General features: G+C 42.6%; 1 pseudogene across 1 annotated transcript in view; it reads right to left on the bottom strand.

The window, feature by feature from the left end:
• Positions 1 to 8318, bottom strand: part of LOC309960737 (ataxin-2-like protein) — a 32081-nt pseudogene extending 23763 nt beyond the window's left edge. Inside the window, exon 1 of the transcript in view lies at positions 8309 to 8318. The product of the transcript in view is annotated as an ataxin-2-like protein (transcript). The remainder of the gene's footprint in view (positions 1 to 8308) is intronic.
• Positions 8319 to 12184: the final 3866 nt, after the last annotated feature.

Raw genomic sequence — 12184 nt, forward strand, 5'->3', positions numbered from 1 at the left:
GCAGTGAAGGTTATAATTAAGAGGACTTGTAGTATAATTAGTATTGTAATGTAGAGTTTTTTTCGGGCAAGTGGTTCTTTTATGAGGTGAGATTGACTTGCTATTAGTATTAAGGGGAGAAGTCATATTGTTAGTATTAAGAGCGGTGTGGAAAGGGAGTCAGAGAAAAATGTTAAAGAGTAGTTAAGGCTATTATCGTTAAATTGATTAAGTAGGAGTAAGCTTGTAAAGCTGATTAATAAACTATGGGCTGTAGTATTGATTCAGATAAAGTTACTTTTTGATAGCCAAGTCAGAGGTATAAGTATGATAGTAGGAATAATAAATTTTAGCATTGGAGGAGGTTAAGGTTTTGTACATAGTCAGTACCATACGTGTTGGAGACAATGACTAGTAAGGCTAGTCCAATAGCTGCTTCGCAGGCTGCAAATACTAAGAGAATGATTGGTATCATGTTGGCTAGGGTGAAGTGTGTGTTTAGGATTGTAAGGGCCGCTAAGATGAATAATGATAGTACTATGCCTTCTAGACATAATAATGCGGATATTAGGTGGGATCGGTACATTAATAAGCCTGTGAGGGATACTGTAAAGGCAATTAGAATATTAATGTGGACTAGAGACATTTGGTACTTGTGAGTTTAGATCACAGTCTAGTGGGTCGAAACCACTTGTTTTACTTTAAACTAAGTATCATATTTATCTCATTCTAGGCCTTTTTGGGTTCGTTCATAGGCTAGGTTAGCTGCTAGTAAAGAGATTAGGAATAAGGCCATAAGAAGTATTGTTGTTAGATTATTTGTTTGGATTGCTCAAGGTAAGGGGAGCAAGAGAGCAATTTCTAGGTCAAAGAGGATGAAAGTAATTGCTACTAGGAAGAATTTTATGGAAAAGGGTAGGCGAGCAGATCCTATTGGATCAAAGCCACATTCGTAAGGGCTAGTTTTTTCTGCATAGACATTTAGTTGGGGGAGTCAAAAAGCAATAAGTATAAGTAGTAGGGCTAGGGTTGTATTCGTTAGTAACGTTAATAGAAGGTTTATTGTTCTTTTTCGGAGTGTACCAGAACTAACTGGAAGTCAGTTGTACTTGTTAATACTAAAAGGACTATGAGCCTCATCAATAGATTGATACATAGAGGAATAATCATACGACGTCTACGAAGTGTCAGTATCAAGCAGCGGCTTCGAAGCCAAAGTGGTGATTTGATGTGAAGTGGAACATTATTTGGCGTATGAAGCAGACGATAAGGAAGGTGGATCCGATGATGACATGTAGTCCGTGGAAGCCTGTGGCTACGAAGAAAGTAGAACCGTAGACTCCGTCTGAGATTGTAAATGGGACTTCATAGTATTCTGATGCTTGGAGTAGGGTGAAATAGAGGCCAAGTATAATTGTAATGAGAATGGCTTGGAGTATGTGTTTGCGGTCACCTTCTATGAGACTATGGTGGGCTCAAGTGATAGATACACCAGAAGCTAATAGTACGGAAGTATTGAGGAGTGGGACTTCTAGTGGATTTAAGGGGTGGATACCCGTTGGTGGTCAGGAGCCTCCTAGTTCGGGAGTAGGGGCAAGGCTTGAGTGGTAAAAGGCTCAGAAGAAGCCTGTAAAAAATAGGACTTCTGATAAGATAAATAAGATTATGCCATATCGAAGTCCCTTTTGAACGGTTGGTGTGTGGTGGCCTTGGAAATTGCTTTCTCGAATGATGTCTCGTCATCATTGGTATATTGTTAGGGTATTTGTTAAAAAACTTAAAGTTAGTAGAATTATTGAGTTGAAGTGGAATCATATGATTAGGCCTGATGTTATGAGAAATGCTGAGAGAGCTCTGTAAATTATTTTCATCTGAGTACCACAAAACTTCCAACCTTCATGTGTTCAAACCAGTAACTTTCAATTTCTTCTAAACACAGATTCCTTTCTATAATATGTCTTAAATGGAAAACCAGTATTTTATCAGATTAAAGCTAATAGACTAGCAGGTACTTATTATGAAGTCCTTAAAGGTGACAAATGGGCCATTTTGTTATATGTACACATACTGATACATACAGAAAGAGTTATAGGTAACAAGTCAGTTATATTTCTGTAGCTTGGTTTTGCACACACAGTGTAATGGAAAATGTGCCCATCTCAGTAGGCCTAAATTTAGAAAAGATCACTGAGAAACAACAGTCTCTCAGCAATATTTTTGTAAGAATTCATATTTGTGTACAAATATGAACACATAGCAGGAACATGCAGATTTATTCTGAAGTCTGCACAGTGAGTTGGCATGGAAGCTCAGGTTAATGCCATTGGTGGCCCCATTGAGCTTAAATGTAGATATTATGCAACAAGTTTCATGAGTGTGTTGTTTTATATTAAAATTTGAAATTTGTTGTTTTTTGTTTTGTTTTGTTTTTTTGGCGGTACACAGGCCTCTCACTGTTGTGGCCTCTCCCGTTGCAGAGCACAGGCTCTGGACACGCAGACTCAGCGGCCATGGCTCACGGGTCTAGCTGCTCTGCGGCACGTGGGATCATCCCGGACTGGAGCATGAACCCGTGTCCCCTGCATCGGCAGGCGGACGCTCAAACACTGCGCCACCAGGGAAGCCCAAGAGATAATTTTTAAATTATGTTCTATGACTCCCAGAAACTGTGAAATTTCAGCTTCTAAGGAACTATAACAATTTACAAATCACAGTTTAAAAGCCATTCTTTTATTTGAATGAATGAAATCATTCCTCACCAAACACTATTTTCTGATCATAATGTCTATATTCTCTTGGTTTTAGCCTATGAGTTATTTAGAAGTGTGTTGATTAATTTTCAAATATTTGATGTATTTCTAATTTTCTTTCTGTTGCCAATTTCTAATTCGATTCATTTGTGGTCAGAGAACACACATTCTATGATTTCAGTCTTTTCAAATGTATTTAAGCTTGTTTTATTTCCTCATGTATGAACTATACTGGAGAATGTTCTATATGTGAATGTTCTATGTATAAGAAAAAATTCTGTTTTTGTGAGGTACAGTGTCCTATACATGTCAGTTCAGTCAAGCTGTTTGATAATACTGTTCCAGTGTTCTATATCCTGACTGATTTTCTATCTTTTTTTTGTGTGTGTGTGGTATGCGGGCCTCTCACTGTTGTGGTCTCTCCAATTGCGGAGCACAGGCTCTGGACGCACAGGCTCAGCAGCCATGGCTCACAGGCCCAGCCGCTCCGCAGGTGGACTCTCAACCACTGCACCACCAGGGAAGTATGTATATGCATTTATAGCGGGTATACCTTCCTGATATATCGAACTTTTTATTATGAAATAGTCCTCATTTATCTTGTAATATTTCTTGTTTTGTAACCGAACAGAACACTATGGGGCCTTTCTGGGGCAGGCCCTTCCCCCACATCCTCTGGTTTATCTCCTCTCTGAAGTACTTAGGTAACAGTATTTGATGCACATTTCCTGAGTTGTTTTACAGATGTGAAAACCCCCTACCAAATGGAACATGTTACCTTCTTGATGACCATGAGCACATAGCCCCAGCCCTCCTGGAGCCTAGGGATTGATAATCTTAATCCCTGTGACATTTTCCTGTTACCTCATCATCAACCAATCAGAGAACTGTGTACAAGCTGATCACATACCCAGAGACCCCCTTCCATCACCTGGCCCTTAAAAATGTTTTGCTGAAACCCTTTGGGGACTTGAGGGCTTTGGGGGGCATAAACCACCCATCTCCTTGCTTGGCCCAGCAATAAACATTTCTCTGCTCCAGACTCCAACGTTTTTGTTTGGCCTCACTGTGCATTGGGCACACAATTGCATTCAGTAGCAGTTTTAAAGTCTTCTTTTATATTATTAATATACCCACTCCATTTCTCTTATGACTAATTTTTTCATGGTATTTTTCTACCTTTTCTTTTCAACCTATTTATATTTGGATCTAAAATGTGCTCTTTTAGTCAGCATTCTATTCTCAGTGAATGGCATAACAGTCCTTTGTGGTTATTCTTCACTCTTAAAATTCAACAAACAAATGATAATTTCTTTGGAATTTTTAGATATGGTGCTACTTAAAGGGATAGAGACTAGGTAGAAAATATTGTTAGATATCTTCCTTCCCTTAACACTGGGGAGGTGAATTTCATAAAGTTTGGAGAAAAATAAGTATATTAAAAGTAAAAAGTTAAAATAGTGTAAATGTAGTTAAATATTAGAAATTCATATGAAGAATTAGAGAAGAACATATTATGAGATCATTTTATGCATTCATGATGTAGGCATTTTTTATGCTTTATTTAAAGCTAATATTCCCAGTCACCCAGAACTGAGTGGACTTTCTCTATATATATTTTTGGGTGGATGGAGGCAGTCTTAAAAGAAACCTTTTATAAGAAAAAACTATAAGGGTGTGACCAAGGATAAATATCTGTGACTTGTAAGTGGGCTGGTAAAGCCCTAGTAAGGTGATTCCTATAAAAAGTACAAAAACTACACTAACATTTCTGATCTCCAGAGAAAGGAAATAAAAATCACACTTTTGGGAGCAAGCGTGTATTAAATACAAAGATTAAGCAAGTGTACAGGAATTATAGTTAAGATACATGTGTTCTAATCCTTGTAATTTTTTTTCCTGCTTTTCACTTGGGCAAATCAACATTTTTTAGCTCCTTTCCTCGATTTTGAAATATGGTAGCATTAACTTTAATACCATCCTTCAACTAGATCTATTCTTCAGATGACAAGGGAAATGGAGCAAGATTCCCTATGTTCAAGTATTTTTCATTCTTAGAAATAGGTAAGACCTCTGCAAGACTTGTAAAATTGACTCTGCTGTGCTGGCCCTGATGGGACTGCCCCCATTCTCTCCTCAAGAGGATCCACCTGAGCCAGGCCATGCCAAAAAGAAACCTGAGCCAGATGAGAGCAAAAGGGAGAAAGTCTTTAAACCTGGGGATGACACTAAAACCACCACATCCTCCATCTCTTCCCCTTTGCTACCAACAGCCCCCTTACCACCTTACCCAGGAGATCTGACTCTCACAAAGGCCTTCCCCTAGAATTTGCCCTTTGGTCGAGGCAATAGGCGAATTCAGACCCCAACTCATTCAGAAGACTTTTACGCTCTAGAGTTGAAGCAGATCAAACAGGAACTAGGTTAATTTTCTGATGATCCTGACCGTTACACTGACAACTTCCAATACTTAACCTTGGCTTTTGACTTAGCCTGGAAGGATGTCATGATAATCTTGGGGCAAACTCTACCAGATACTGAGAAGGAAAAGGTCCTGAAGGAGGTCCACAACTTTGCGGACTGCCTCCATTTATCCAGCTCAAAATACCCTGTGGGGGAAACCATCTTTCCCAGTATGGACCCTCACTGGGATTGCAATAACCCCAATGAGGAATGGGAAAAGAATATTTTATAATTTGTGTAAAATCTGGACTCAAAGCAAGCAGCAACCATTAATTTCTCAAAGTTCTCGGCCATCAGCCAGGAACTCAATGAATACCCTACAGCCTTCTTGGAAAGATTCAAGGAGGAAATAATTAAATATACTAAACTAGGCCTGGACTCCCTTGAAGGAAAAACCATTTTAAAAGATAGGTTCCTTAACCAGTCTGCACCGGACATCAGGAGGAAGCTCCAAAACTTACGCAGGAACTCAGTGTTAATCTAGGTGAACTGCTAGCTACAGCCACCACTATCTTTTATAACTGGAACCAGGAGAGGAAGTCAAGGATCAGGAAAAGGAAAAGAAGAAAGAAAATAAGCAGGCCCAATTATTGGCAGCCCTACAGGGGCAACCCCCATCTAGGGAAACCCTGACCCATCCCAACAAAAGCCAAGACCAATGCCGGGTGTGCAGAAAGCCTGGCCTCTGGACGAGGGAATGCCCCAACAAGGACAAGCCTCCTAAGACGCCCTGTCCAACGTGCCAAAAAAGTGGCCATTGAGGAGCCAACTGCCCCCTGGGCCAAAGGGCCCAGGGGGCCAAGGGAAGCCCCTTGGATGGCCCTGGATTGACAGGACCCTTTGCTTCAGATGTCCCCCCTGTTTACCATCAGTATTACTGGAGCCAAGGGCAAACCTGGATGTGGCAGGTAGGACCCTATCTTTCTTATTGAGTATGGGGCTGCCAACTCTGTCCTAGTTTCCTGCTCTGGACCTTTCTCCTTTGACTCCTTTCAGGTTACGGGAGTCTCAGGTAAATTTACTACTAGACCTTTTACTGTCCCTTTGTGTTGTTACTGGGAAGGATATATCTTCTCTCATTCCTTCCTGGTCATACCTGAGTTATCATACCTGCTGTTAGGTAGGGACTTCATGAACAAGCTGGGAACAAGACTGGTACTTGGGGGAACCAACCCAGTAACACACCTCCAGTTCTTAGTCTTAGAGACACAGCCCTGTCTGAGTACTGGCACACCAGCTTTAGCTGAGTTACCAGTAGACCCCAGGTCTGGGCCAGTGGAATTTCAGGGAGAGCTATAACAGCCTTCCCAGTACTTATCACCTTAAAGGCCCAGACTCGTTCCCCAATCAGAAACTATCCAATTCACTCAGAAGCCCAAAGGGGACTGCAGCCTCTCATTTTTACAACGTGGACTACTTATTCCTTACAGTTCTTCTTGCAACACCCCTATCTTACCTGTTAAGAAGCTAAACAGAGAATATAGACTGGTCCAAGACTTAAGAACTTTTGAGTGGCATGAGGAAGGGAATAGAGGACAACAACTTACCTGGACAGTCCTACCCCAAGTGTTCCGATACAGTCCCCACTTTTTGGCCAGGGTTTGACAAAGGACCTCCAATATCTACACCTGGAGGAAGGGACCATCACCCAGTATGTGGATGACCTTCTTATTTGCTCCCTGGACCACAAGAGAGCCTTAACTCATGCTACCCAGACCCTCAATTTTTTGGCTGAAAGAGGCTATAAAGTCTCTAGGTCCAAGGTCCAATTGGCACAGCAGGAAGTCAAATATCTGGGAGTAATTTTTTCCCCAGAGGAACGAAGGATTTCCCCCAATAGAATACAAGGGATTTTAGATCTGTGAACCAACTACCCGAAAACAGCTCCAAGCCTTTTTAGGCCTTACAGGGTATTACAGACTATGTATTCCTAAATACAGACTAAAAGCACAACCGCTTTATGAAGGCTTAAAAGGAAAATCTGACTCTAAACCTCTGCTCTGGGGCCCTAACTAAACCCAAGCTTTCCAACAGCTAAAGATATTACTATCCCAGTCCCCAGCCTTGAGAATCCCAAGAACTGATAGACCTTCCCAACTATTCATGGCAGAGAAACAAGGGATGGTTTAGGAGTGTTAACTCAGGAACTTGGCCCTGTCCACAGACCTGTAGGATATCTGTCAAGGAGACTGGACATGGTGGCCACTGAATGACCCAATTGTCTTAGGGTAGTTGCTGCCTTGTCCTTATTGGTGGAAGAAGCCTCTAAGCTTACATTGAGGCAACCCCTAACTGTATATACCTCCCATTAGGTTACCTCTCTCTTGGAAGGGAAAGGCCGTTTCTGGCTCACGGATAGCAGGATCCTCAAATATCAGTAATTACTGTTGGAGAATCCAGATCTATGCGTCATGTTCTGCTCCTCTTTAAATCCAGCTACCCTGCTCCTCTTACCTGAAGATCTACCAGTTCACCAATGTGAAGATATAATAACTCATTCCTTGTTGCCCTGACCAGATCTAACTGATATTCCACTACAGAACCCCGAGGAGGTTTGGTTAACTGATGGAAGTAATTTTGTTTTCCAAAGAAACAGGGCAGGAAACGGTGGTCCCCTTGACACAGGTTACTGAGGCCCGACTCTTCCCCCAGGGACCTCAGCTCAATTGGCAGAAACAATTGCTTTAACCCAAGCCTTAACCTTAGCTGAAAATAAGGCCTTTAATGTATATACTGATTCTAAATATGCTTTTTTGGTTCTACATGCTCATGCTGCTATCTGGAAAGAACGAGGCTACCTGACGGCCAGAAACAGCCCAATTAAGTATGGACCTCAAATTCTTTCCCTCTTGGAGGCAGTCCTCAAGCCTTTCCAGGGAGCAGTGATTCATTGCAGAAGTCACCAGAAGGGTGAAGATGAAATAAAAGGAAATCAACTAGCCCATCAGGCTGCCTGACAGGCAGTCCTTCAGCCCTTTGTGATAGAGGGTGCCTTAGTTCCTTCCCTTAGTTATTTCCCTTCCCCATCTTACCTGCCTGGGGAAATCAAATAGGCGATAAGTCATGGGTACCACCTTGACCCAGATGGATGGTACGAGAGAGAGAGATTAACTCACCTGCCCCCATCGCTCCAATGGAAAATTATTAAATCTTTGCATGAGGCCTGTCACCTAGGGAGAGATGCTTTATGCCAGATTGTTTCTTCTATTTTATCTGGAAAGGGACTTTACAATGTAGTTAATAAGGTAACCTCATCATGCGCTACTTTTCTAACAATCCTCGGGGAACTAAGCCACCCCCACTGGCTCTTCTGGCTCAGAAACACGAAACATATCCAGGGGAAGATTGGCAAATGGACTTTACAATGGTTCCTCCCTACTGAGGATTTTGGTGTTCATGGACATCTTTGCTTTCTGGGTGGAAAGTTTCCCCACCAGGACAGTAAAAAGCTTTGGAGGTAGCCCAGAAGCTTTTAACTGAAATCATCCCTGGGTTTGGCCTCCCATTGTCTCTTCAGACTGATAATGGTCTTACATTTGTTTCCCAAACTACTCAGCAGATATCCAAGGGTCTAGATATTATCACTTTCATTTTTCCTGGAGACCCCAATCCTCAGGAAAGGTAGAAAGAACCAACCAAGATTTAGAGACTACCTTAAGAAAAATAACGCATAAAACCTCCCTCAGTTGGAAGGAAGCCCTCCCTGTTGCTCTTTTAAGGATCAGAACAGCCCCAAAGATCTTACTTAACCTTAGCCCTTAAGAAATGCTGTACGGTAGGCCTTTCTTACAAGGGACCTACTGATGGACTCTGACACCTCTGCCATTACATCTTATGTCACCTCCCTTGGGCAATTCCAACAAGCCCTCCAGAAATATGGGGTAAAAAGTCTTCCTTTCCCAGAGTCTCCTCCTTGCCTCTACTCTCCAAGAACACAAGTGTTCATCAAAACTTGGAAGGATGACTCTCCTGGTTCTCAACTTCAGTCGACCTGGAAGGGACCCTATCCAGTCTTGCTCTTTTCTCCTACAGCTGTTAAAGTACCAGATATCACCAGCTGTACTTATCATTCTCGGGTAAAGCCCTGGACAGCCACCGAACCCAAGGACATCTCCCCAGCTGAGAATTCCTGTGAACGTTTGGAGGGTCTCCAGCTCCTGTTCAAATGAAAACCGGAAGATAAGTACATTCTAAATCCATGAACTCACCATTCCCACAGCTGGCAGAAGTAATAGGCCTACTGTAACTGCTGACCTTTCTCACTGTGCTAGCTCTCATTCTATTCTGCATATCGTCACAAAATGAATTCACACACTGCCTCTTATTTCCCTAATACAGCATCTCTCCTTGCAGTTATTGGACTTTGCTCCTTTCCCTTCATTTCTCCATATTTTCACCATCCACTAACACCCACTATATATCAAGTTGCAAAATTAAGCAATAAAACTGACTGTTGGATATGCCCCAAGGGAACCTAAAACCTAGAGGAACTCTACTTATTGGCCTTCCCTACCTCCATTGAACAGTTGTATAAATTATCGGGTCAATATTATGGGATGGATTACCTTTTATATGGGGGCCAAAGGCAAATGGACACTGACTCTTTTGCCTCAGGCCTAGTCTGCGTAGGTACAGCCTCCAAGCTTCTAGGAAAGGCACAGCTTTATTTCAAGAACGTGGATGGATGGGCACTCACCTTGGGCTGGTTAAATGACTCCTTTTGTAACTATATCCTCAACTTTAATCAGACTAGCCTGGAGTGGGATCCCTGGTCAGAAGAGGATGAATACGACGTACATGAAGGTAATTACACTTTCTTTGAGGAAATTCAAGGAAGAATGCAACTAAGAGATATATTAATGAGGACCACATCCCCATAAACATCTCAGCCCTGGGAACTGAATATGTAGGGACTGGCGTGACCACTGGACACCTACCTAACCTAACCTCCCTGCAAATCCTCCTCAAAAATATAATAATCTAGTTAGTATTCAGAAATTTGTTATATCAATCCCCCATCACACTCAATCAGTCAGAACTCGGATTCTCCCCTCTGTGTATAGATGATTACTTCTTCAAGAGTTTGGCCTTCCAAATATAATCTTTGGCCATGGGACACCCCAGGCTTCTTCTAGAGGAAAACACCCAGTGGGGATACCTCCAATGGGGTACCTCCAATGGGGTACCAGATTTTCATTTCTACATAGTACCAGGGTATATCTAGACTTCCTACACTTTGGAGGGGCACCTACATGATCATTGCTACTGTCCCAGAGAAAACCATTATGACTACAAAGGACTTAGCTTCCTCAGGAGGCATTCCCAACCTTAGGTCATTCTTCAAAGAAGCCTTGAGAACTGTCTAGAAGAGACAAAAAAGAACCACTGGTTGGGGGGGCTGGGGGGGGGACATGCTCATGATAACCCAATTCTTGATCAGCTCAAAGCAATCCACCATTTCTTTAGAAGAATTATTTTGGTTTGTAGGTATACCCCGCGTAGAGAGGAACATTTTCAATCTTACCATCATGGTCCAGAAATCTGAAAGTCTATAGTAGCAGCCATTGAAGAGCAACAGTCAGCCCTAGATTCTCTGGCCAAGGTGGTTTTACAAAATAGGAGGGCCCTCAGTGTTATAACAGCTAAGGCCAGGGGTACCTGTGCCCTGCTAAATGAAACTTGCTGCTTCTATGTTAATACCTCTGGCCAGGTTGAAGAAAACCTTCTGGTTTTAAAGAAAAACATCAAACTAATATAAGATCTGAAACAGAGAACAAGACAGGACCCTAACTGGCTTCCTACCCTCCTCTCCTCTATGGTGACCCAGATATGGACATGGCTGGGGTCTTTGTTTGGACCATTAGTCCTGACAGCCTTTTTTGTTGTTGTTAGGCCCTTGTATCATAAACCTTGTTTAACTCATTTCAGAGTGCATACAGGCTGTTTGATTCCAAATGGTTCTGTGAGGTGGTTACCAGCCTGTTCAGCCTGACCCTGAGACTGAGATCTACATGGGACCCCTTGATGGCCATCACTCCAGCCCACCTCCTAGCTGAAAGATAGCAAGAGGAGGGACCCAGTCAAAACTCTGCCCCTTACCAGCAGGAAGCAGCTAGAGTGGTCATCACCCATGTCCCAAAGAATTGGGTCCCATACTCTTGATAGGGGGATGTTAGGTAGTTAGACATTAGCAGAGGAGATGACTGTGGCAGAAAGACAAGAGGGGAATAATCAAGTCACACCCCAACCATCTGGGGACCCTCCCCTGACATTAGCAACAAGGAGGTGAAAGTGGTGAAAAGACAATAGGGGAGTAATCAAGTTACACCCCAACCATCTTAGGACTCTCCCTGACCCCATACAGAATAAGCAAAACTATGGGCAGCAAAAGGTGGGGGGCAACTTGTCCTGATAAAGAGGGAGCATGGTAACATGAGGGAGCTTCCCTGGGCTGCAGGTGCCCAGGCTAGACAGGCATATAACCTATAGTAAACCCAAACCCATTATACCATCACTATAATAAAATCTGTATGTGGTTTAGCCCTCCTGCCCCCAGTGGCCTTTTCTTAGTGAATCAACGGTAAGGGCATGCACAATAATGAACTTGTTACATAGCTCGGGACTGTCAATCAAATAATGATCCCCTGTCATTCACATGATCACACCCCACCTCCTCACAGAACACACCTTACAAACACCCTTAAGCCTGTACAGGAGTACTGGTTTCATATCAGACAAACAGCCCACTCTCCCTTTGAGAGTGTAACTATGCTTTAATAAACTTTGCTTTGCTCTTAAGCCTGAAGTGGTAGTCTGCAATTCTTTGCTGGTCTATGTCTTCCGTTGACCTCTTCGGCTGAAACTGTTTGACACAATTCATGCCAACCCCGTAACAGTTTCTTGATAAATAGTGCCTGTGCCCTGAGTTCATACTCCACCAAGATGAGTGGAGGAGGATGTGGCAGTGGGGAACTGTGTGCCCTCTCCTGGAT

This window comes from Leucopleurus acutus (genome assembly GCF_964270905.1).
Source record: "Leucopleurus acutus genome assembly, chromosome: 4".
NCBI lineage: Eukaryota > Metazoa > Chordata > Mammalia > Artiodactyla > Delphinidae > Leucopleurus > Leucopleurus acutus.